The following is a 24130-nucleotide window of genomic DNA, read 5'->3' as shown; positions in this document are numbered from 1 at the left end:
GGAATGGTTGTCTGGGTCTGGGGATAACCCTCCAGGTTAGTGCGTGTCTAACAGTTGTCCCTCGCCATTTGCAGGCGACTCTGGTTACCCCGACCTGTCATGGCTACTGACCCCAGTGAGGAATCCCAGGACAAGGGCAGAGGAACGCTACAATGAGGCCCATGGGCGAACTAGGAGGGTGATCGAGCGGACCTTCGGCCTCCGGTGCCTCTATATGACAGGTGGATCCCTATTCTACTCATCAAAGAAGGTGTGCCAGATCATCGTGGCCTGCTGTATGCTTCACAACATGGCTTTGCGACAACAGGTGCCTTTTCTGCAGGAGGATGGTCCAGATGGCAGTGTTGTGGCAGCTGTGGAGCCTGTGGACAGTGAAGACGAGGAAGCAGAGGAAGAAGACATGAACAACAGGGACTCAGTGATCCAGCAATATTTCCAGTGAGACACAGGTAAGAGTACAGACCTGCCTACTACATGTACTTTAACACTACTACCTCGCTACTGTCTGTCGTTTTCACCCAGTGTATGGTCACTGAGTTGTCACTTTCCCTTACGATTTCACAGATGTGGGTCCCACTGTGTGACATCTGCTTAGATTTCTCATGGACTAGAGCTGTGTGACATAGGTATGCTGACATTACAATTGAAAGAGCATTTTATCACTGTAATTGCTAATACACTATTTGGAAATCACAGACAGACTCCAGATTGTTTTGTGCTTTAAGTGTGTTTATTTAAGTGCTCAATATTGGAGGGGGTAGCGAAATGGTGAGGGGTGATGGCGGAGGAATGTCCATGGCAGAGTCCAGTCTATTAGTCTCACAGGTGCATTGCCCATCTGGGCATAGGAAGTGGAGCTGGGGCAGTTTAAGTATGGACAGGGTGACAAAGTGGGACAGTAGGATGACAATCAGGGTGGTCTAATTTCTTGGCGGGGGTCTTGGCATCATGCTCTGTCTTGTTCCTGGATCTCAGGGACCGTTTGCGGGGTGGTTCTCCCTCTGCAGGGGATGGGGTGCTGGTGTGGTGGTCCTGTGGCGGGGCGTCCTGTCCACTAGCGCCGGCGGAGGTGGTGGGCAGTTCATCGTCCATGCTAGTGTCAGGGGCCCCTTGTAGTGCCACAGTGTCCCTCATGGTGTTCACAAGTTCCTTCAGCAACCCTACAATGGTGCCCAGGGTGGAGCTGATGGTTCTGAGTTCCTCCCTGAAGCCCATATACTGTTCCTCCTGCAGGCACTGGGTCTCCTGAAACTTGGCCAGTACCGTTGCTATTGTCTCCTGGGAGTGGTGGTAGGCTCCCATGATGGAGGAGAGGGCCTCGTGGAGAGTGGGTTCCCTTGGCCTGTCCGCCCCCTGTCACACATGAGTCCTCCCAGTTCCTCCGTGTTCCTGGGCCTCCGTCCCCTGGACCGCGTGCCCACTGCCACTGCCCCCAGGTCCCTGTTGTTGTTGAGGTAGTGGGTTAGCCTGGGTTCCCTGTAGTGGGAAACACACAGCTGATTGACGTGTCCTGCGGACGGAGGTATGGGCCCGCTGGGTGGGTGCTGTGCTGGTGTTTCCAGAGGGGGGAAGGTCTGTGGTAGCCTGTGACTGGGTGAGGGGAACTGACTGTCCCGAGGTCCCCGATGGGCCGGGCTGGTCATCTAGATCCAATTGGACAGAGGTGCTGTCATCACTGTGGGCCTCTTCTGTTGGTGGTGTGGACATGTGTGGACCCTCCTGTCCGGTGTCGTTGGGTAGGGGTCCTGCAGGGATATAAAAGGATGGTTATTACATCTGTGTGTGTCATGGTGTGCAATGGGTGGGTGACCGTGTACCCCAGTGCTTGCATTCCTGTGTGGGACCTTGTGTGATGATGGTTTAGGGGGGTGTATGGGTATGTGCAGTGGGCATGCTTTAGTGATGGATGTCCATGCTTTGTTGTTGCATGCAGGGCTTGGTGTTGGGATGGGTGGTTTGTGGTGTTGGGACATATGTGAGGAGTTGGAGTGCTGGGGGTGAGGGTGAGGGTGAGGGTGGGGGTATGTTATGGCATGCAGGTAGGGTGGGGGATGTAATAGTTAAGATTTGTCTTACCAGAGTCCATTCCTCCACCTACTCCTGCGAGGCCCTCAGGATGCAGAATCGCCAAGACCTGCTCCTCCCATGTTGTTAGTTGTGGGGAGGAGGTGGGGGTCCGCTGCCAGTCCGCTGAACCGCCAGGTGGTGTCTTGAGACCACGGAACGCACCTTCCCCCGTAGGTCGTTCCACCTCTTCCTGATGTCCTCCCGATTTCTTGAGTGCTGTCCCACTGCGTTGACCTTGTCCACTATTCTTCACCATAGCTCCATCTTCCTTGCAATTGAGGTGTGCTGCACCTGTGATCCGAATAGCTGTGGCTCTACCCAGACGATTTCCTCCACAATGACCCTGAGCACTTCCTCCGAGAACCTGGGGTGTCTTTGCAGTGCCATGGGGTGGTGTAGGTGATGTGTGGGGTGGAGTGTGTGGTGATAAGTGTGCTGATATGTAGTGGGGTGTTGTGTGAGGTGCGTGGAAGTTCTGTGGGTGATGGTGTTGTGTGCCTGTGGATGCTGTTGTTCTTGCTGGTGCTGTCTCTCTCTGGCCTTCTTTCAGAATTTTTGGTAGTAGGGGTTTGTGGGTGATGTGGTGTTATGCCATTAATGGAGTTTGACCAATGACTTTGTGTTTCACCACTGCGCATATTAGTTGCTCAATGTTCACCAGTAGCACATTGTATGTTTTGTTCAGCCTAGCCGCCTATTGGCTTTGACATGGCATTAGCCATTACTTTCTGTATTCAGTTTAGCCGCCTATTGGCTTTGACATTGCATTAGCCATTACATTCTGTATTCTGCCTATTGGCTTTGACATGCTATTAAATATTACATTCTGTATCCACCTTAGCTGCCTATTGGCTTTGACATGATATTAGACATTACATTTTGTATTCAGCTCAGCTGCCTATTGGCTTTGACATGATATTAGACATTGCATTTTGTATTCAGCTCAGCTGCCTATTGGCTTTGACATGATATTAGACATTGCATTTTGTATTCAGCTCAGCTGCCTATTGGCTTTGACATGATATTATATATTGCATTTGATATTTAGGTTAGCTGCCTATTGCCTTTAACATTAAGTTAGACATTGCAGTTGAGAATCCAAGCTGTATTTTTCCAAGCTGTGTTTTTGCACAAGATGAACCAAGATGTTTTTCTCACACCAGACTAGACCTGATAAGAGAGGGTACATTGGGTGTTTTCTCTCTGCTCGAGCCTGGGAAGAGGAGCAGTCTAGGAGATCTGGCCAGTCTCCAAAGGCTTGCATAGTTTTCCCGAGTCTGAGAGGAGGGGGCACACCTTTGTAACGGATGTCTCAGGGCTTCAGAGAATTAGATTAGAATCTGCCTGACTTCGGACTGGAACTTGGCGCCAGTTGCCAGTATCCCGTGTGGGTAGATAAATCTCTTTCTCGCAGCTGACAGGAGTCATCAGCTTGCAGACCCTAGAAAGATGAAGCTGTAAATAGTTTCTCACACGGTGAAGTATTTGTTTTGCTTTGCATTCAATATCTTATAAATATAACCTGCTATGTACATTGCAAATAAACTGTGTTTTCATTGAATGTGTGCTTGAAATCTAATAATTCGTCTCTTACGAACTTGCGGTTGGGGAAAAATGAACAACAATAAAAGTCTTCTTTGAACTCAGAAGTGCATTCTTGATATGTTATGTAAGTGCTGAAAACAAGATAAGAACAGAAGCACTACATTTGGTACCAGAAGTGGGGTGTTGACGAATTAGTAGATTTCTAGAGGGCACACTTTAAAAGTGTAAATGTTTTTGTTGTTTGGAGAATTACATAAATTGTTTTTTGTTGTTTGGAGAATTAAAGAAGCACGGCAGACCATGTTTGAAAATGCATGTGTAGCTAAACTGCCTGATGGTGCTTTGAGAAATATTTTTTGTTGTGATGAAGCATATTTAGAAAATGTGCCTTTTGGAAGCAATGATGACAGAAAGGTTTGGATACCTTTATCTGCTTACAGAGAAATGCAGGAGAAATGTAGGCAGTTGGAACATGAAAATGAGAATTTACGTGAGCAAATTAGCCAGAATACATTAATTCAAGATAATGCTGAAAGTTATAAAAATGCTGTTTAGAAGAATCTTTCTTTTCCCATTCCAGTAATGAGGGGGTTAAGACAGCTTCGAGCTGCTCTGAGCCTTCGTGTGAGCCAGGTTTTTTGGCAGTCAAAGTGCATTCCTTAACTGATAACACGGACAAGAACGAGAGAGCTCAGAATGTGATTTACGAGTTACCCTTGCAAAATGCACAAGTAAAACGAAGGATTTTAAAGTTTCTTACTGTTTGTACTAAGCAAGAGACACCGAGTTTCATTAGCTTGTTTGATTTCTGGAAACAGAATAGCCCTCATTTGAGTGAAATCCTAACACTTTGGTATATGGTCACTGTGAAAAATTATATGCAGCTGCGCGCTTGTGATTTGGCAAATGAAATAATGCAGACTTTAGATTTCTGCGCAGTGCAAGAGGCAAATACTGATGTACATGTAATTCAAGAACAGGGAAAGAAAATAGTGCCCCTAGCTAGGATCATACACTGGATCTGGTACTTGCAAGACAGGGCTAGAGTACCACAGGTAAAAGAGTCACTAGTGAAATTGTGTGCACCATTTGAATTAGTGTCCACTGAAGATAAAAAGCATGTTTGTTTGACTAATGATTTATTGACTGAAATGTTATTTTATGGCACAGGAGAAGGAACAGCGTTGTACGATGTGTGCCAGATTTTAAAGCAAGAGCTATGCGAGATGAGTCATTTTTATACTGATTCTTGGTTTATTGCCAATGGTTTAGCAGTTTGTTTTTCCACATGGCTTGCACCTAACTGGTTCAATTTCCTTGCAGATGTTAATGAGAAAAATTCTGAGAGAGAAGTGTTCACCCAGAATTCTGCCTTAGTGGGGATGGCTAAGTGGGTGCCCCAGAAATGTAAACAGCTGGGAGAAAAAGCCACTTACAGGTGGGCAGAGATGAGAGGGATTCACATTCCCCTAGATTTGATGAAAACTGTGCAGCACGCACAAAAGCAATCTGTAATGCAAGCAGTCACAGAGCAGTTGGGGAAAGGAAAGTTACCAGAACAGAAATGGCAAATTGATCAGGTTTTAGGGCAAGTGATTGCTGCAAATTACCAAGGAGAAATTGAAATTATGCTGATACCTAGAAAAGAATCTGATTCATTCATACAAATTGGAGACAGAATGGCCCAACTTGCCAAAAGTGCAGTGAATGGAGGTTTGGTAAAGAAGGAGTCTGCCCCAGCCCTTCTGACAGTGCAAGAAAAGGGAAGCTGTGGCGCAGCAGATAAAAACATCTGTGCTGAGGTGTGGGTTGAAGCCCTAAGTGACCCTCCAGAACCTGCAGAAATTATAATAAAGGGCCCCAAAAACGTCCTGCTGATTATAAAACAGGGAAAGAAAGAGGAAGGGTGCATTTCAAATGAAAAATGTTATTTGCAAGAAAAGTCATACTTGTTTCTTTTGCAGATCCTACACTGTCCCTGAGTGTGCTGTGTGGTCCCCCTTTGGGTGTGTGCGTGTGGGGTCGGGGAAGGGACCGAACCCCCAACCTGAACCTGGCTGAGTAAAGTGCCAGCACCATGGATCCATTTTGCGCAAACTGCGCCTTCAGTTCAAGTTCAACTTGTTTGATTGCATTCTTCCACTGGAACTAAACTGTCTGTGTTTTTTCGTATGGAACTCTGACTTTCACTTACATTCCAGCATACCTTTCAGGTGGACCGTGCACCTTTACATTGAGTAGAACTCATGCTACATCAAATTGATAAAAGTTTCAGTCTTTTCTGTGTAGATGTATCTGAGGTGAAAGGTTATGAGATCAATGCGTTAATCCACTTCCATTGCTTTACAGGGATTGCTTTGATCATTCAAATCTGATTTGCTAATAATGTTTTTTGTGCTAATGTTTTTTGTTTTTTTTGTTTTTGTTTGAAACAAGAGATATGTGAAACAAAAATTAATTGGTCAAAGGATGGAATGTTATGCCATTAATGGAGTTTGACCAATGACTTTGTGTTTCACCACTGCGCATATTAGTTGCTCAATGTTCACCAGTAGCACATTGTATGTTTTGTTCAGCCTAGCCGCCTATTGGCTTTGACATGGCATTAGCCATTACTTTCTGTATTCAGTTTAGCCGCCTATTGGCTTTGACATTGCATTAGCCATTACATTCTGTATTCTGCCTATTGGCTTTGACATGCTATTAAATATTACATTCTGTATCCACCTTAGCTGCCTATTGGCTTTGACATGATATTAGACATTACATTTTGTATTCAGCTCAGCTGCCTATTGGCTTTGACATGATATTAGACATTGCATTTTGTATTCAGCTCAGCTGCCTATTGGCTTTGACATGATATTAGACATTGCATTTTGTATTCAGCTCAGCTGCCTATTGGCTTTGACATGATATTATATATTGCATTTGATATTTAGGTTAGCTGCCTATTGCCTTTAACGTGAAGTTAGACATTGCAGTTGAGAATCCAAGCTGTATTTTTCCAAGCTGTGTTTTTGCACAAGATGAACCAAGATGTTTTTCTCACACCAGACTAGACCTGATAAGAGAGGGTACATTGGGTGTTTTTCTCTCTGCTCGAGCCTGGGAAGAGGAGCAGTCTAGGAGATCTGGCCAGTCTCCAAAGGCTTGCGTAGTTTTCCCGAGTCTGAGAGGAGGGGGCACACCTTTGTAACGGATGTCTCAGGGCTTCAGAGAATTAGATTTGAATCTGCCTGACTTCGGACTGGAACTTGGCGCCAGTTGCCAGTATCCCGTGTGGGTAGATAAATCTCTTTCTCGCAGCTGGCAGGAGTCATCAGCTTGCAGACCCTAGGAAGATGAAGCTGTAAATAGTTTCTCACACGGTGAAGTATTTGTTTTGCTTTGCATTCAATATCTTATAAATATAACCTGCTATGTACATTGCAAATGAACTGTGTTTTCCTTGAATGTGTGCTTGAAATCTAATAATTCGTCTCTTACGAACTTGCGGTTGGGGAAAAATTAACAACAATAAAAGTCTTCTTTGAACTCAGAAGTGCATTCTTGATATGTTATGTAAGTGCTGAAAACGAGATAAGAACAGAAGCACTACATGTGGGTGTGTGTTTTATATTGTAATGTGTGTGTGGGAATGGTGTGTGTATGTGTATCAGGTGTGTGTATTTCGAATTGTCCAATGTGGCTGTGTTTTGTATATGTATGTGTATTTTGAGAGCGGCGGTGTGTACCGCCAATGGAATACCGTGGTTGAAAGACCGCTGCGTGGATTCGTGTGTCGTAATAGTGTGGGTGTATTTCTGTTGGCGTGACGGTGGAGGTTTTGTTTTCGCCAGTTTATCACTGACCTTTGGTGTGGCGGACTTGTGTGGGTGTCTGAATTTTGGCGGATTCGGAGCTGTGGGTCATAATAGCTGTGGCGGAATTCCGCGGCGGTGTGTTGGCGGTCTTCTGCACGGCGGTAAGCGGCTTTTACCGCCAATGTTGTAATGAGGGCCATAATCTTAAAGAGTTGTCTCCCTTTCTTGCCAAAACTATTTGAGACACCCACTCTGAAGATTTGATCTCCTCTATAATATCCTCTTTCTGCATTTGAGTTAAAATTTCTTTGAATTCTTCTCTTACATTAAAAGGAACATTCCTTAATTTCTGCTTCAATGGAAGTGCTCCTTCTCTCATTTTAATTTTATGAGAATAACCTGCCAATTTTCCCACCTTTTCTGTGAAAACATTTGGAAAACTTGAAATTACACCTTCTCCTTCTTTACTATCAGCCACTAATGAGACTTGTTCTTTGCTTCTGGAATTAAGAATAACGCTCAGCGTCCCTTGGTCCTTCCAGTAATGAACATTTACACCTTTCTCAGCAATATACAATTTGACGTGAGCTACTCTTTCCTTAAAATATAAGTCAACAGGTTCATATCCAATAATATCAATGGTGGACCCATACAAACTCTTGACTATAATGTCAGATTTCTTTAACTGATGTATGTCTATTGCTTCAGCAAGTTTCTCATTGATATTATGTCTAGTAATTATTGTCCATGGAGAACCTGAATCAGTCATAAGTTCCAGATTCACATCCAGAATTTTCACTACACACTTTAATTGACCTTTACTTTCATGTTTCTCCTTGCATGTATTAAGATTCTTGATTGATAATACCACTCCTTTAGTGCACATTTCCCATTTGCCACATTCACATTTTGTTGGGTTGCTCTCTACTTTCTGCAATATATGCTATTTTCCCCTTAGGACGTGTGTTATTGCTAATGTTTTTGTAACTTTACACACACAGGCAAAATGTCCTACTAGCCACATTTGCTACGTTCTTTTCCAATTGCAGGACACTGGGGAAATGATGCAATATGATTAGTACTGCCACACCTATAACATGCAGTTCCTTTTCTATTAATACTCTGCAATCGTGCATTGTTCACTGCATTCACTGCACACACATTTTCCTCAATTTGATTAACAGTACAAACTACCTCACTGTTGCGCCCTTTGTTAGATACTGAAGGCATCCATTTTTCTGATTGTTGCAAAGCCTTTGCAGTAGCAATGGCATCTTGTAATTTTGGACCCCCCCATAACCCACAATTGTTCTTGTATTTTTTACTTTTAACATGCATTACAATCTGATCTCTGATCATTTCATCAGTCACAGGCCCAAAATTGCACATTACAGAAAGAGCTCTTAAAGCAGTGAGAAATGTATCGAATGGCTCTTCTTCCCTCTGTAATCTAGTGTAAAACTTGAATCTGTTTAAAGCAATACTAGTGGTAGGTTTGAATCTTAGTTCCATTCTTAACAATGCCACTTGGTATATATCAATGTCTCCTTGACCTTCCACTTGAGGTAAAGTCCTAAAAACCACTTGTCATATGCTCACCATCTGTGACTTTCATATAAGTCATATATTCTTCCTTCCGTCTTATCCATGGTATTATTGGTTCCCCTTGGATTGTAAGAACTTAGGGCCAGATGTATCAAAATTCGGAATTGCGACACGCAAATTGCGAGTCAGAGCGACTCACAATTTGCGTGTCGCAATTCCAAATGTTGGATGGTGTCCCTGACACCATCTGCGACTCGCAAGGGGGTCGCAAATGCCCACCTCATTAATATTAATGAGGTGGGTCGAAATTTGCGACCCCCTTGAGACTTGCGGCACTCACAGGGATGGTGGCCTGCTGGAGACAGCAGACCACCATGTCTGTGACTGCTTTTAAATAAAGCAGTTTTTTTTGTAATGCAGCCTCTTTTCCTTAAAGGAAAACGAGATGCATTACAAAACTAAAAAATGAAACGTTTTTGTTTCATTTTTTCAGAGCTGGCAGTGGCCTGCTCAGGAAAAATGTTTTTAATGCCATTCCTTTTGCGAATTGGTTAGCACCCATTTGAAATGGGTGCAAACTGCGATTGGTTTGCGACTGCGTTCGCGGTCACAAAGCAATCTGGCATTGCACTGCGACTCGCAATTAGGAAGGGGACTCCCCTTCCTAATTGCGACTCGCAAACCTGTTTTGCGAATCGGTAAACAGGTTACTGATTCCCAAAACGGGTTTGGTGCATTGGAAAGTGCAGTTTGCACGTCGCAAACAGCGAAATTCGCTGTTTGTGACGTGCAAACTGTTTCCTACATCTGGCCCCAGATTGGGGGTTCAAACTGCATGTTTTTACTTAACACAACCTCTCTTAAAAAAATTGATTTTTTTTTTTGACAAAATAAAAGTAGTCACTGGTGTCAAAATGTTGAATGGCCCTGCAATAATATTATTATTTAAAGCATAACAAAAAAACATAAATAAAGTAGTCACCGGTGTCAAGACAATGTCTATAGTGGATGTTCTCAGGCAAAACTTTGTTCTTTATTACTTTCTATGAATCGTTCAGTCCTATGTTTATGTTAATGACATGCTTGGTCATTCTTCTTTGAACTGCTAGTATCCATATTTTGAGGACAGCAACAAAAAGAGCAGTCACAAAATACAGCTCCCAAGGAAAGCAAAAATATGTCCATAAAAGTAGTAATGGTGAAATACAACAGTGAAAGTGCTTTATTGCAAGCAGGAGTTTCCAAACTGAGCACAGTTACTCACTAATGTTGAATAATGGCCTATACAATAAATATGATAAAGGAAAGGTACACAAAGTACTTGATGTAAAATGTTAATATCTAAATATATCTGTATTTAACAGCAGGTCCTTCTCTTCCGATTAGGAGCTTGTGATTGATAGTACCGAAATCTGCTGATAGATCTAATAATATAAGGGCCGCACTTCCTCCTTGATCAAGGGCTTCTCTGATTTTTTGGGTGGCCATAATAAAGGCAATCTTGGTGCTGTGGCCACTTCTGAAACCATATTGAGAGATCATGGTCCTGTATGAAGATTTCCAATTGTAAAGTCATGATTTTTTTCTACAATTTTCCCTGGCAATGACAAATGAGAGATGGGACGGTAACTATTAGGATCAGTTGGGTTGAGAGACAGTTTTTTTTAGCAGTTTATGTATAGATGAGGTCTTTCATCTGGTTGGAAAATAACCACTTTCAAACATCTGGTTAAAGATACCTGTTAGATCGGCAGCTATGATTTGGCCACAGATGATGGATATGCATCCAAAGGATAACCCCCAACTTCAAAGTTTTATTAAGCTGAGTGACTTGCTCAGTGGTAGGGTTAGTACATTTTACAAGATGACCAGACTTGAGACAGTTTGGTGGGGGGAGTGGGGGCATTTCTACCGAAGTAGCGGATTTAGTAGCAGAGAATCTGTTGTAGACCTCTTCTACCTTGTATTTGAAGAAACTAGCTAAAGTATTACAAAATGTTTGACTAGTAGCTGCTAAGTAGCTACTAGGGGTGGTGGGGACCTGTAACTCAGACAATTCTGGTCACAGGCAGTGACATCCATGGGACTGAGGGAGCCTATCCAGGTAAATGGCTTCCTCAGTAACTAGGAAAAATGAGAGTTAGGGTTAGGATCCTAAAAACAATTTTAAACATCAATATCTCTGTAACCTGTGGGCTAGCAAGATGGTTGAAATATTTCTGGAATTGTGACACCCCTTCCAATCAACAGAATGTTCCTTTCTGGGGCAAGGGATGGGTTTACAGGAAGCCTACATATATAGCTTGTCAAGAACAATCCAGGCTCACAAAGCACTTTGAAGACAAGTGACATTGTAGCTCAGGGGGCCAAGTGACACAGGTTAGTAGCTCTTCCATGTCCTTGTCAACTGGGCTACAAGGTTCTGGTAGGTCCTGGGTGTCCTCGGTCTTTTGAGATCCTTCACACAGCTACTCAAGTCAGCTGGCCTTTGCCCTAGTCACCACATAGCTTGGGTTGAAGGGACAGTAATCATCTTATTCACAATATGGCTGCATTTTCGATGTGCCTCAATCATCAGACCATACCTATGAGGACTATAAATGAAGAAGATTGAGCATCTCCTCTGGTCTGCATGATTGTTATGTTCCCTGAAGGGAAGACACATCGGGTAAACAGAAAAAAAATGAGCAAGAACTTATGTCCCATCTGAGTATGAGATGCGTCCTGCAATATACCTACCACCATCTCTGCATGTTGTCCCTTGTAACATAACACTACTCCATTGTTGCTGCAGGCATGAGGCTGCAGTCTGTCCTACCTTTTCCTATTTGAGACTTGTGGCGTTTATAGTGTAACAGACTGTTAAGAAGAACAACCAACATGAATATTGTCAGTTTTGGATTTCAAAGTCAGTTGTTTATTGTTGCTTGTTTGTCAGTCGTCCAAAAGTAGGGGAATGCAAATCTAGATTATTCTTGCAAATCAGCTTGTTAAATTGAAGATGATTTGGTTCTACACCCAGATGAAAATTCAAAACATTCACAGATTTGAGTCTTTTTAATTGGGTTATGTAGTTGGAGTTTGCTTATGTGAGGTTTCTGGTTGATCTGATGTCAGGAGCCAGTTTCTTGAGATAGTCTGTGTGTCTCCCTATGGCATTTTGCATTCAGCCCAATGTAGGCATGGCTAATTTTAAATGTTTGAGACAATCAGTAATGTGATAGTTTTTCCCCAATCTGTTCACCAGGCAGATGCATATCTGAATGTTATATCTGGAACTGAAGGTCGCCAAGTATCTTTGCGAGTGGGCACAAGTAGGTATTGATCAAAGGGGTTGAGAGGACAGACACATAGCACACCGCCAGGCACTTTGCATTTGGTGAATTCATCTGCTCTGTTCCTGATGTGTTCACTGCAATTTTGTGAAATAAGTTGATCCACTCTATTGCCATTCATTTTCTTTTTTAATTAAAAATCTGTGGTCCGCCTTTTCATAGGTAGCAATGATGTCCAGGAGTATTATGCCACATGTTTGTCTTCATCACGGCCAATGGCTGATGAGCCGGTTCTGTCTTATGCTGACTAATCCTGTTTCTTTACTCTCTATTCATCAGAACCCTGATGATGGGTGTGAAGGAATTATTCCATTACAAGAACTCCTACAGCTTTATTCCTTCCCTTTTCCAGAATCTTGTTTCAGTACATGGTGTTTCTATATTAATTTATGCTTTATTAGAACCTATGGTGTTCATAGGGTGATTTCAGAATAAGGTGACAATTACATGATTTATTCGTCCATGGACTTGCATGTTGTTGACAGATACATTCACCCGATTGGTTGTGTTGAGGACAAGTATAAGGTATAACGTCTCAACAAAAGTTTCCAGTCAAGAATAGCAATTAGATTAGATACTTTATTTTTGTGATCTATAGGGTGATCACCAATTCCTACATGATTCAAGCATTGTCAAGCACGATTAAAGATTGGGAGGGGTGAATTGGGATAAGATGATGATTGAGGAATATTCATTATGTTTTCTCTTATGTATTCTGTTTACAGAATTGTTCTTTGCAATAACGTTGAGATGCATCAATTGTATCACAGTTGGTTAGATATGAAAGATGTTAAATAGTGGTTGGTGACGTCATGTATGTGATTCAAGTAATATGCTCTTCTTACTCAGTTGAGGGCCATACATGTTCATCTTTTGTGTGCTCTACAGTTGGAGCCTAGTGTCCTGCCCCCTCTATTCAGATCTTCAAGGTTTGCATTGCACTATATTTTGTTCTCAGGTTAAGCGTCATCAAGTTTGGTTGGTATTTTGAGAAACAACGTAGTTTGATGCCCTTATGGTTTGTCTTGTCACATTCTGTACCTGAAGTGCAGCATATAATTGTTGTTAATTTTCTTTACCTGTCTGATCTTCCTAAACTCTGGACAGAATATTCTTGTGAGGAGCATGTTACATGTTGGAAAAATGGAACGAGATCCCAGTGAGGTAGAACCATAGTTGTGATTCTATACAATTCATTGTGTCGATGTTACATTGTACAGTAAGGGACTGATTTATATGTTGGTGGTAAGAAAACTCTGACGCAATGGTGACAGAGTATCCTTCTGCCAACAAAATGGTCCGCTTGCCCGATATAGAAGCAGGGGGACCATATGTTTGGTTACAGCGGTGACTACTCCATCACCACCATAGCCAAACTTCTCCGACAGCCTGACAGAGTAAAGACCTTAGGGCCGTGGTTCCCAAACTTTTTCAACCCGTGGCTCCCTTGAACTATTGGCCGCAGCTCCTCACAATGTTACTTTTTTTGGTGGGTAGGAGGGTGTAAGCCCTGTCTCCATTTTAATCTCTAAAAATAATTAATTGGGATGAAGGGTTTATAATCATATATGACCTGAAACCCAGAAACAAGCCCATTGCCCCGGAATTATGCCCACAAATCTAAGACCACTTCCAAAGCAAACTAGCGTCTCGGCTTGTAGGTCATACTTGCAGTACTTGTAGTCATTTCACTCATAAAAGAGTTTTTAAGAACTATTGCTTTCACACAAGACTTTGCATGTATGCATGCAAGTGTGTGTGGTACTCTGTCAATAATAAAAGTTGCACTATGCAACAACCTGCATTGTTTGCATATATGGGGGAAATGTGGCATCCTGGCTGAATGAGTGTGCTGGTGCAGGTTGTATGCTGAGGCATGTGAAATTCTGGAAGCATGGAAATGAGTGGCAGCAATCACAAAGGGGATCCCAGTGGAGAGGCCGTATAAGTCCTTCAAATAAATAAATACTCTCTACCAGTGTTTCTTTTTTGGTCACAAGGAAGACTCCCAGCACAGGTACTGACACTAGAACCACAGCTAGGAACAACAGTATTAGCTATAAACTATCCACAACCTAGCCACATTCTTCTCACCCTTTGAGGCCATTGGATGAGCTAACCACAATTACATAAGTCACTTCTGCTGCTTTCTCAACATTACGTTAACATCTCTCAAATAACATTTCTCCTTACACCTAAGCCCAGAATCAGGCACTTACCTGCATATATGTAGTGACTGGACTTAAACTGGCATAAACGAGAATTAGATTTAACTCAACAATTAAATACATGTCGAATTTTCAGAGAAGCAGATTTACGTATTGCCCAGATTGTGGTAGTTTATTTTTGAGACTATGCAAAAAATGTTTAAACAGTTTGGGGGTTATTCTAACTTTGGAGGAGGTGTTAATCCGTCCCAAAAGTGACGGAAAAGTGACGGATTTACCACCAGCCGTATTACGAGTCCATTATATCCTATGGAACTCGTAATACGGCTGGTGGTATATCCGTCACTTTACCGTCACTTTTGGGACGGATTAACACTCCTCCAAAGTTAGAATAACCCCCTTTATGTTTTCACATGGGACCCACACTGGTCTTTGCATCCCTGCCTCACTACGGAAAGCTCGTTGGCCTAAAAATAGGTATCTCAAAAACTCAGAATGCTGCATGTAATGATTTGTGCTTATGTTATGTAATCTCCAAAGCTTTGTTGAATTCTTTCATCACAAAAACACAGGTCAAGAGTGCCCTGCTGCACACCAAAGACTTCTTCAAAGGCTCCTGTGGTTAGCAAGCTGTATACTTGGCTGGATTTTGTGGCGCCCTCGGGTGCCACGGTGCACAGTTTGGGTACCACTGCCTTAGGAAAAATAGCTATATGTCCACCCACCCAATCAGCATGGGCAGAAATATAGCCATTGTTTTACTGTCTGTCACCCCCAGGCAAACCCTGGAGTTGAGGGACAATAAGATGCAAACAATGCTCCCTCTGCCATGGGAGATGACTTCCATGGCTAGGGGAGCATTGCCTTTTTTTCAAAAAGAAAATTCTGTTTAAGGATTTTATTTAAAAAAAAAAAAAACTATTTGGTGGAGAGCTGCATCATGCACAAGCAGTCCTGCACAAAACAGTGAAATGCATTGGCAGGAACATCTGTGCCCATGGATTCTTTTGATGCATACTTGGTGGTCATTTATAAATTTGGCGGGCGGTCCCACAGCCATGGGGACAGATTAATTTACCCTGTCCACCTGGTGCAACGATGGGTCATCATCCAAATTGTAATTGTAAATTAGGTCTTACGTATAGGATATTGCCAGCTCCTATATGAAGGAGCATACTGTGGAGACAAATAATATGAATTCTGTTAATTATTTTCTATCAAAGTCAATGAGGGCCTTTAAGAACAGTGTGCACTTTGCCTCTGAAGGAGACCATGCAGGATAAACAAATTCAAGAAATCAAGAAGGCCAGTCTTTTCTGTCAAACTGGTAAACAAGAGTGGATATCAGACTAGGGATGAGGCTTGTGGTAAAAGTCACCATGGGAGGTTTAATTGTTGGGCTTAAATAACTTGCCAGGCCAGTTTGTTTTTGGCCCAAGGACTTTACAGGCTCATTGGTAATCCTTTAACTGTTTAACATGTATATAGTGTTGTATCTGGAAACTCACTAACCAGACACTTCGGAAAACTTCCTGAGTGTCAAGAACCCTATTTGCAGGTTTTGGTTTTCAGGGGACAGTAAAGGTGAGCAATCAAGGTCTTCTCTTGAAGGGTGGCAAAGTGGAGAACACTCATAAACAGAAAAACACTAGAATAGCATACGGGAAAGACAATCACAAATATAAGACATTCACAATTTAAGGTTTAGTAGAAGAATATATATACCTTTGTTTCACTTCACTGTACGTTCTGTTCCACCCAGGTACTATGGCAGTCTGGCTCATCCAAGATTGTATGGTGAATCTACATTTATTAGCAATATGTTAAGTCAATAACATCGGCAGAAAATAAGGAACAAAAGTATTGGAAAGGTTAGAGCTATTTATTCCGTAACAACATCTATGCCCAGATTCTCCTCAGCATATTGTACAACTCAGTGCTTAATTTGTAAACAAAAACATGCCGGTGCCCAAAACTCTCCTCTGAAACATGCAGCTGTGGCAACTAAATGCGCAAGTACAGAATACTGAGGTGGCGTAATCCTGAAGCCATCTTGGGTCTCTTAAATCGGTTTACAGCTACTTCTTGCCTCTTCAGCTCACTCTTGCAGCTTTCTGCTTTCTCCATTTATGACTCTTTTCTGTCTTTATCTTCCTCCCTTTTCCATATGAGTCTTTTGCTCACATTACACGTCTGATGCAGAAAAATAAGTGCCCTCCTCTAAAATAAGCGCCAGTGCCCCCCACCGGCAAACACGGGTGCAAATTATGCACCAATAGAACTGTCATCTCCAACTGTCAAATAGAAGGAACATTCTAAGGAAGGGAATAAGGGCAGGGAAAGAAGGGGAAGAACGTACCATGGTAATAAGACAGTATAATGTGAATAAATATATCTTTAATTAATATATATATATACAAATATATGTCTAACTTGAAAAATGTATTTTAGAATGCAACACATCTTCCCCGGAGGAAAAAATGACGGTATCTAAAATGCTGCAATGCATAAGATAAGTATTCGATATACTTATTCAGCAAGGCTAACATAACTGCATATAATAGAACTTATTCAGCCCAGTCCTTATGCTACCAAGGTATCTTAATACACATGCACGATGTATTGTTCTTGCTTGATGAATTGCAATGTATTATATTATCAAGATTTATGAACATTGGAAAATGTGCACCCACGATCTTGTCCGTACTCCATGTTTGGCCATTTTCTAATATAATAGCAGTGTTTCCTATTTTGCATATTATTTTTAGAGGTGACAATTTCACACTTTCTTCTTGGGAGTGTCTATGTAATTTGACTATTACCCTATCACCAACTTCCCACTTGTTATTGTTGTGTTTAGCTAAGTACTTTCTTGATGCTTCTGTATTTTGTTCCGGTCAAAAGATTTAGACTTGTTTTACGTGACCATTTAAGAGAAAATTTAGCCCCAGGATACCTTTTCTCTAAGGACACAAATGGAGAGATTCCAATGACAGTGTGAGGAGTGACAGGGTAGGACCATGTCATTTCCTGCAGTGCTTTTCTTATACATGCTCCATTATTCATGTTGAGTTGGATGCAATCCTTAATCATCCAATTCAAGCTGTCAACTAATCCATTAGTTCTAGGACAGTATATAGCAATTTGTAAATGTGTTATGGACAAACTACAAAAACATTATTTATTTTGCATAAAAGTGAACTGCACACCATTGTCAGTGATTATAGTGTGAGGTATTCCTTCCTTGTAAAAAAAGGTTATTGATTAAAGGAACTAGTATGGTAGTGTTAGTATTTTGTAGTATGTACTACACTTGGAGTGATGGTCTACTAAGGCTAACACAAATCTTCCACCAAGGCGACTACAATTGAGTCGTACATTGATATCTAAAGCAATGAATCCACTTTTTTCCAGAGAAAGGAAGGCACTTTTACAGGAGATATTGGTGATTTCTGACTTGAGTTGTTTTTTCACTGCATGCACAACTTATACATTGCCATTTGTGACTTTCATAGAGTCCATGCAAGGCCACCAGTAATGGTTCCTCACCTGTTTTTTGGTAAGGCTACATCCTAAGTAGCCTTTGAAAAAGGCTAATTCAGTTAGTTTGTCCATCAGGTGACATCATCTTGTCCCCTCTGTACACATTTTCATCTGTTACACACAACTCCTCCCAAACCTCCCAAAAATCCCTTACAGTAGCCTCCAGTTCAGACAATTTTTTTAGGCCAACCCCATGTTATGCTTTCTCTTACCACAGATCATCATTTTCTCCACCCATTCTTCACAGTTCAATCCCTCCAGAAGTGTAGCTACCACTACATCATCTAGTGCATCTCCCCCTATTCCTTTGTGTGGTTAAGTAACCTGGAGAACTCATCTGTAGATACATTTATTACACCTGGAACATAAGAAATGTGATAGTCAAAACCTTCTAGTCCTAGAAACAACTTGGATATTTGGGCTGGGGTTATTTCTACACCTTTTGCAGTACATGCTAAAACTAACATTTTGTGATCTCTTTTCAAAGCAAATGATATTACACCACATTGAAAAACATTAAAATGTTGTATCGCCCAATAGCACACAAGTGCTTCTCTTTCCGATGGAGAGATTCTGGACTCAGTATCAGAAAATGCACATGATGGAAAAGCCACAGTTCTTTCCTTGCCTCCCACAACTTGATTAAGAGTGGCACCAATTTATTTTTGACACGCATCCATAGTACGTATTGTATGTCTGTTGATATCAAAACTGCACAAATAAGGTGTGTGTCAATGGTCTCACTGAAGTGGTACCGATGGTCCTCTCTTCCAACTGTCCAACTGTGGTGGAGGTAGGAGCTTGCCTCCCCACGCAAGACTGTACCCCCGTGCACTGTGTGTTTTGCAGCTGCCAAGGCTTGTTGGCAACCTTTCCTCCAAGTCCTTAAGCCACCTGTGGCTCTGGCCCCCAGCACTCTATCCTACGACGCACAGCTTCCTTAGTGGTTCTCCAGCAAAGTGGGAGCCTTTGTCGTAGTGCTGCATAGGCATCTTTTGCAACTTCCTTGTCCCTGTACTGTGGGACTCCTGTGTGCACTGCCTGGCCTTCTGTGGGCTCTCTGAGTTGCTGAGAGCCCCCTCTGATTCCCCCCTCCTGGGTAGAGTCCACCTGGTCTTTCCTGGTCCCGGGCAGCGTCATTTTCCGCTAAATGCGAGCTTTGCATGTGCCAAGGCTTGTTGGCGGACTCCGACGACGAAAAACCCGACTGCAATCCTCCACCTGGCGTGGAACATCACTTGCATCCTCCAGGACCCCGACTTCACCTTCTTGGGTGCAGTACTGAGTGTTCTTCTTCACTGAAGGTTCTTCTTTTTCACCTTCATCCGGGTTAGCAGGGGCTCCTGCTCTTCCAGGACTCTTCCAGAATCTACAAGTGGATCCCGACGGAAACCAGAAAAACGGTGACCCAGGCCCTCGTCAGTAGCAGACTTGACTACGGCAACGCACTCTACACAGGCATCCCAGATAAAGACATCCAACGACTCCAACGCATCCAAAACGCCTCCGCCTGCTTGGTCCTCGACGTACCCCGCCGATGCCACATCTCCCACCACCTGAAGGACCTCCACTGGCTCCCCGTGGACAAGAGGATCACCTTTAAGCTCCTCACCCACACTCACAAGGCACTCCACAACGCCGGACCCGCCTACCTGAACAACAGACTCAACTTCTACGTCCCCTCCCGCCAACTCCGCTCTGCCAACCTCTCCCTCGCCATCGTTCCCCGCTTCCAACGCAAGACTTCCGGTGGCAGATCCTTCTCCTACCTCGCTGCCAAGACCTGGAACTCCCTCCAGACCCCCCTGCGCCAGACCCAGGACCTTCTCACCTTCAGGAGACTCCTCAAGACCTGGCTCTTCGACCAATAGCAGCCCCCCCCTCCCCTCAGCGCCTTGAAACCCTAACAGGTACGTACCACGCTTTATAAATATTGTGATTGATTGATTGATTGATTCTGTGCTTCTTGGAGTTGGTCCCCTTCTTCCACAGGTCTTCTTGTTCAGGAATCCACTGTTTGTGTCTTGCAGTCTCTTCTGGGTTTTGCATAATTCTTCTTCTCGTTTCTGTGTGTATTCTGGTAAAGTTATGTGGTTTACTCCTGCTTTCCTGGTCACTGGGGTGAGTTCTGGTACCTACCTTTAGGGTTTTCTAGTACTCCCAGCTCCCCTCTACACATTACACTTGCCTAGGTGGTAGACAGACTTTTGCATTCCACTTTCTTAGTATATGGTTTGTGGTCCCCCAAGCCCATTTCTAACTATTGTGATTTTCACTAATTGCACTGTTTTCTAACTATTATTTTGCCTATTTCTGCATACTAGTGTATATAATTTGTCTATTACTTACCTCCTAAGGGAGTATAGTCTCTATGGTATTTTTGGTATTTGGTATTGGTATTTGTTTTTGTAACACTGAGTGATTTCTTTCATGTGTGTGAGTACTGTGTGACTACAGTGGTATTGCATGAGCTTTGCATGTCTCCTAGGTAAGCCTTAGGTGCTTATCCACAGCTACCTCTAGAGAGCCTGGCTTCTAGACACTGCCTACATTTCACTAATAAGGGATAACAAGACCTGGTATAACGTGTAAGTACCCACTACACACCAGTCCAGCCTCCTACACATTGCTACTACTCTTGGGGAATTTCATGGGGAACCCACCCTCCAGGACATACTACAAGCCTTCACTGCCTCCAGGGAAGTGCTAGAAACTAAGATTGACATCCTAGAAACAAAATACGGGGGGAAACCCTTTAACCCGTGGGCCTGGGTAAATAGATTTATGAAGAAACAAAAGGTCTATGCGGGGGAAGTGTCGGCCTTAACTTCCAAGGCAAAATTCGCCCACCCAAAAGGTAAGGTACATACAAATTGTGGAAAAGATTTCTTGAATTTAAAAAAAAGTTTTTCTAAATCACAAAAATACACATCGAGAACAGACTCCACATATAAGGGGGTTATTACAACTTTGGAGGAGGTGGTAATCCGTCCCAAATGGGACGGATATACCACCAGCCGTATTACGAGTTCCATAGGATATAATGGACTCGTAATACGGCTGGTGGTATATCCGTCACTTTACCGTCACTTTTGGGACGGATTAACACCTCCTCCAAAGTTGTAATAACCCCCATAATGTCCAAAGTAAACATAAAATTCTTAAAAGGAGAATGAGAATCACGGCGCTCCTACAAGGTGAAGGCGCAGTACAAAAGTGAAAAAAGTGAAAAGTGCATCAGTGTTATTTACAAATATGTACATGCAGAAATGTGGCTGTCAAATGATTTACACAGAGGTTCTGGGTCCCATTGGGAATGCCCCCCAGGGGACCCAAGCCAATGTAAAACAATAAAGCATACAACGAATTTACCAACAAGGCGCTACGTGAATGATTCACCTCAGTCATTGTAAGCAACCACCGTCAATGCTTTCCATGCCACCATAATGAGCTCAAACTAATTATGAGGCAAGGCTTGCACTCGGTATACAAATAAGGAAAGCATAAACTTCAGACTATCCATCATTGATATATGTCATGCCATATTCACGATGTGCCAGATACAATTGCCCAAACCTTTCGGAAGGTTACAAGTGCATAACATATAGTTACAATTCTTCAAGGGATCCGTAACACGGAGGCCACTAGGATACCAATATTACACTTTTTTGAAACTGTTGTTGTGTCTCGAGAAACGCGCTGATTCACGCAATCATTTACACGCTGCACTATGAATACATTTTGGACCCGGTGGTGTAAGATTTAGTCATCGGGTTCAGATCGCCGGCGTGCTCTGGTATTGCAGCTGCTCCGGGCCATTCTGACCACGTCCACCAGCCACGCCTCATTTATTTAACTTTAACACATGTCCCTCGGGTCGCAACACAAGGTATGAACCCTCGGGGGTCTATCACAAAACACCCCTTGCCCCTGGGGCTTGAATGGTAGTGCTCCCGGCTCCGTTACATCACGAACATGACACTACAACTGTAACACTCATTGCAACCTATTTAGCGGACCCAGACAAAAGGACAGGACATCTCTCATCCAGACTCGTGAATGCAGAGACACCGTCCCCATTGACAAACAGGGGATAAATGAAAGATGGAGTGCCAAAAACAGCAGCTAGATACCGATCCCCATCTAGTGGCAGGAGTCCATAAAGGTAATGCGTTTAAACTGTTCATGAATAATTAATCTCCAAATCAATGTGAGGAAGCATATAGGGGGTCGTTACAACCCTGGCGGATGGTGTTAAAGCAGCGGTAAGACCGCCAACAGGCTGGCGGTCTTTTTTTTAGTATTATGACCATGGCGGTTACCGCCATGGTCATCCGCCGCTTCCCCGTTCCGCCCGCAGGGCTGGAGACCTGGGTCTCCAGCCCGGTGGCCATGACAATACCGCCACCGGTATTGTGACCCGGCTTACCGCCGTGGATTTCCAGCGGTAGGAACTGCCATGAAATCCATGGCGGTAAGCACTATCAGTGCCAGGGAATTCTTTCCCTAGCACTGATAGGGGTCTCCCCCACCCCCCATCCCCACCCCAACTCCCTCCCCTACACCCCCCACCACCCCTGCCACCCCCCAAAGGTGGCAGGGCTCCCCTCCCCACCCCGACCCCGACATTACCTTACACATACACACCCGACACGCACGCAGGCACCACCAACACACATACACGCACACACACCGACATACATGCCAACATCCACACACACAGTCAGACACGCATACAGACATACACGCACTCATTCCCAAAACATGCACCACCCCCGCAAGCATCCATGCACTCACACACCCCCCTACATACACAGACGCACCCCCCCATGCACCCACACAACACACAACACCTCCCCACCCCCCTCCCCTAACAGATGATCGACTTACCTGTTCCGTCGATCCTCCGGGAGGGGACGGGAGCCATGGGGGCGGCTCCGCCAACACCACACCGCCAACAGAACACCGCCGCGCAGAATCACAGGACGTGATTAGCTCGGCGATGTTCTGTTGGCGTGGCGGTGGAGGTGGAGCAAACCTCCACTTCCCCACCGCCCGCAAGTATGGCTGTTGGCGGCTCTCCGTCGGAAAAACGACGGAGAGCAGCCAACGGTCATAATACGCCGAGCGGCAAACCGCCACTACTGGCGGTCTTCCGCACGGCGGTCCCTCGGCGGTCTTCTTAAAAGACTGCCGAGGTTGTAATGACCCCCATAGTAAAGGAAAAAGGAAAAAATAGAACCCTTCATGCCAGTAGAATATTCTGTGACCTCTAAAAAGACTTTACACCTCTCAAGAGGAATATACTCAGAGTCTGCTTGAGGAGAGCACACAAAAAGGAAAGGTCCATTCCTGCCAGTAACACCTATGGTTGGAGTCTGAGACTAAAAGCCTTAGAAAAGAAGAATCTAGTCTTATTATATAGTTTCCCTCACTATGCCCAGTGAAATCTCAGCCTTTGAGAAAATGGTGATGAAGGACATAGAGACTGATGAAGCAGAAAAAGAAAGGCTAGCAAATATTCATATATCATGTAACAAAATCGTATTATGCAATGTGTGTTTTAGCAAAGAAAAATAATGTATGTAGAAAATGTGCCCTCGAGGTAGTTCGCCATCAGTATAAACGAGCTTGATTAATCATGAAGAATCAATAATATAGTAATCCGTCATAATTGCAGATGTACTTTATGATTTTCTCGTTAAAACTGTTATATGCTTAGCTTAAATTTAGCAGAGGCTTTGGCCTAGTCGCCCGGTCTCAATTTTAACTGCGTAGTTTTCACTTGTATTAACAAAGACATGTCTTATATATTATAAAGCTGTATTTTTCCAGTAGAATGACTAATACACTTATCTCAAGGTTTCCTGCTAGGCAAGTTTCATCCCTTTTGAAGCAAGGTCAGTTTCTGCAGATGGAGACAACAAAGACACTGATACAGAATTAATTGGCAAATTTTGTTGCAACTTGTGTTCCAAAACTCCAAGGACACCTTATGCATAAATGAGTACTAAGAGAAAGACACTATTCATTGGTCAAAAGGAAGCCACCCCATGGACCCTCCAATGGAAGACCCTGAAGAATTTGGAACTATTTCTTACTTAAACCCACCGGACAAAGAGAA

This window comes from Pleurodeles waltl, chromosome 7, assembly GCF_031143425.1.
Source record: "Pleurodeles waltl isolate 20211129_DDA chromosome 7, aPleWal1.hap1.20221129, whole genome shotgun sequence".
Lineage (NCBI taxonomy): Eukaryota > Metazoa > Chordata > Amphibia > Caudata > Salamandridae > Pleurodeles > Pleurodeles waltl.
The sequence above is the reverse complement of the archived record's forward strand: the minus strand, read 5'-3'. Positions refer to the sequence as shown.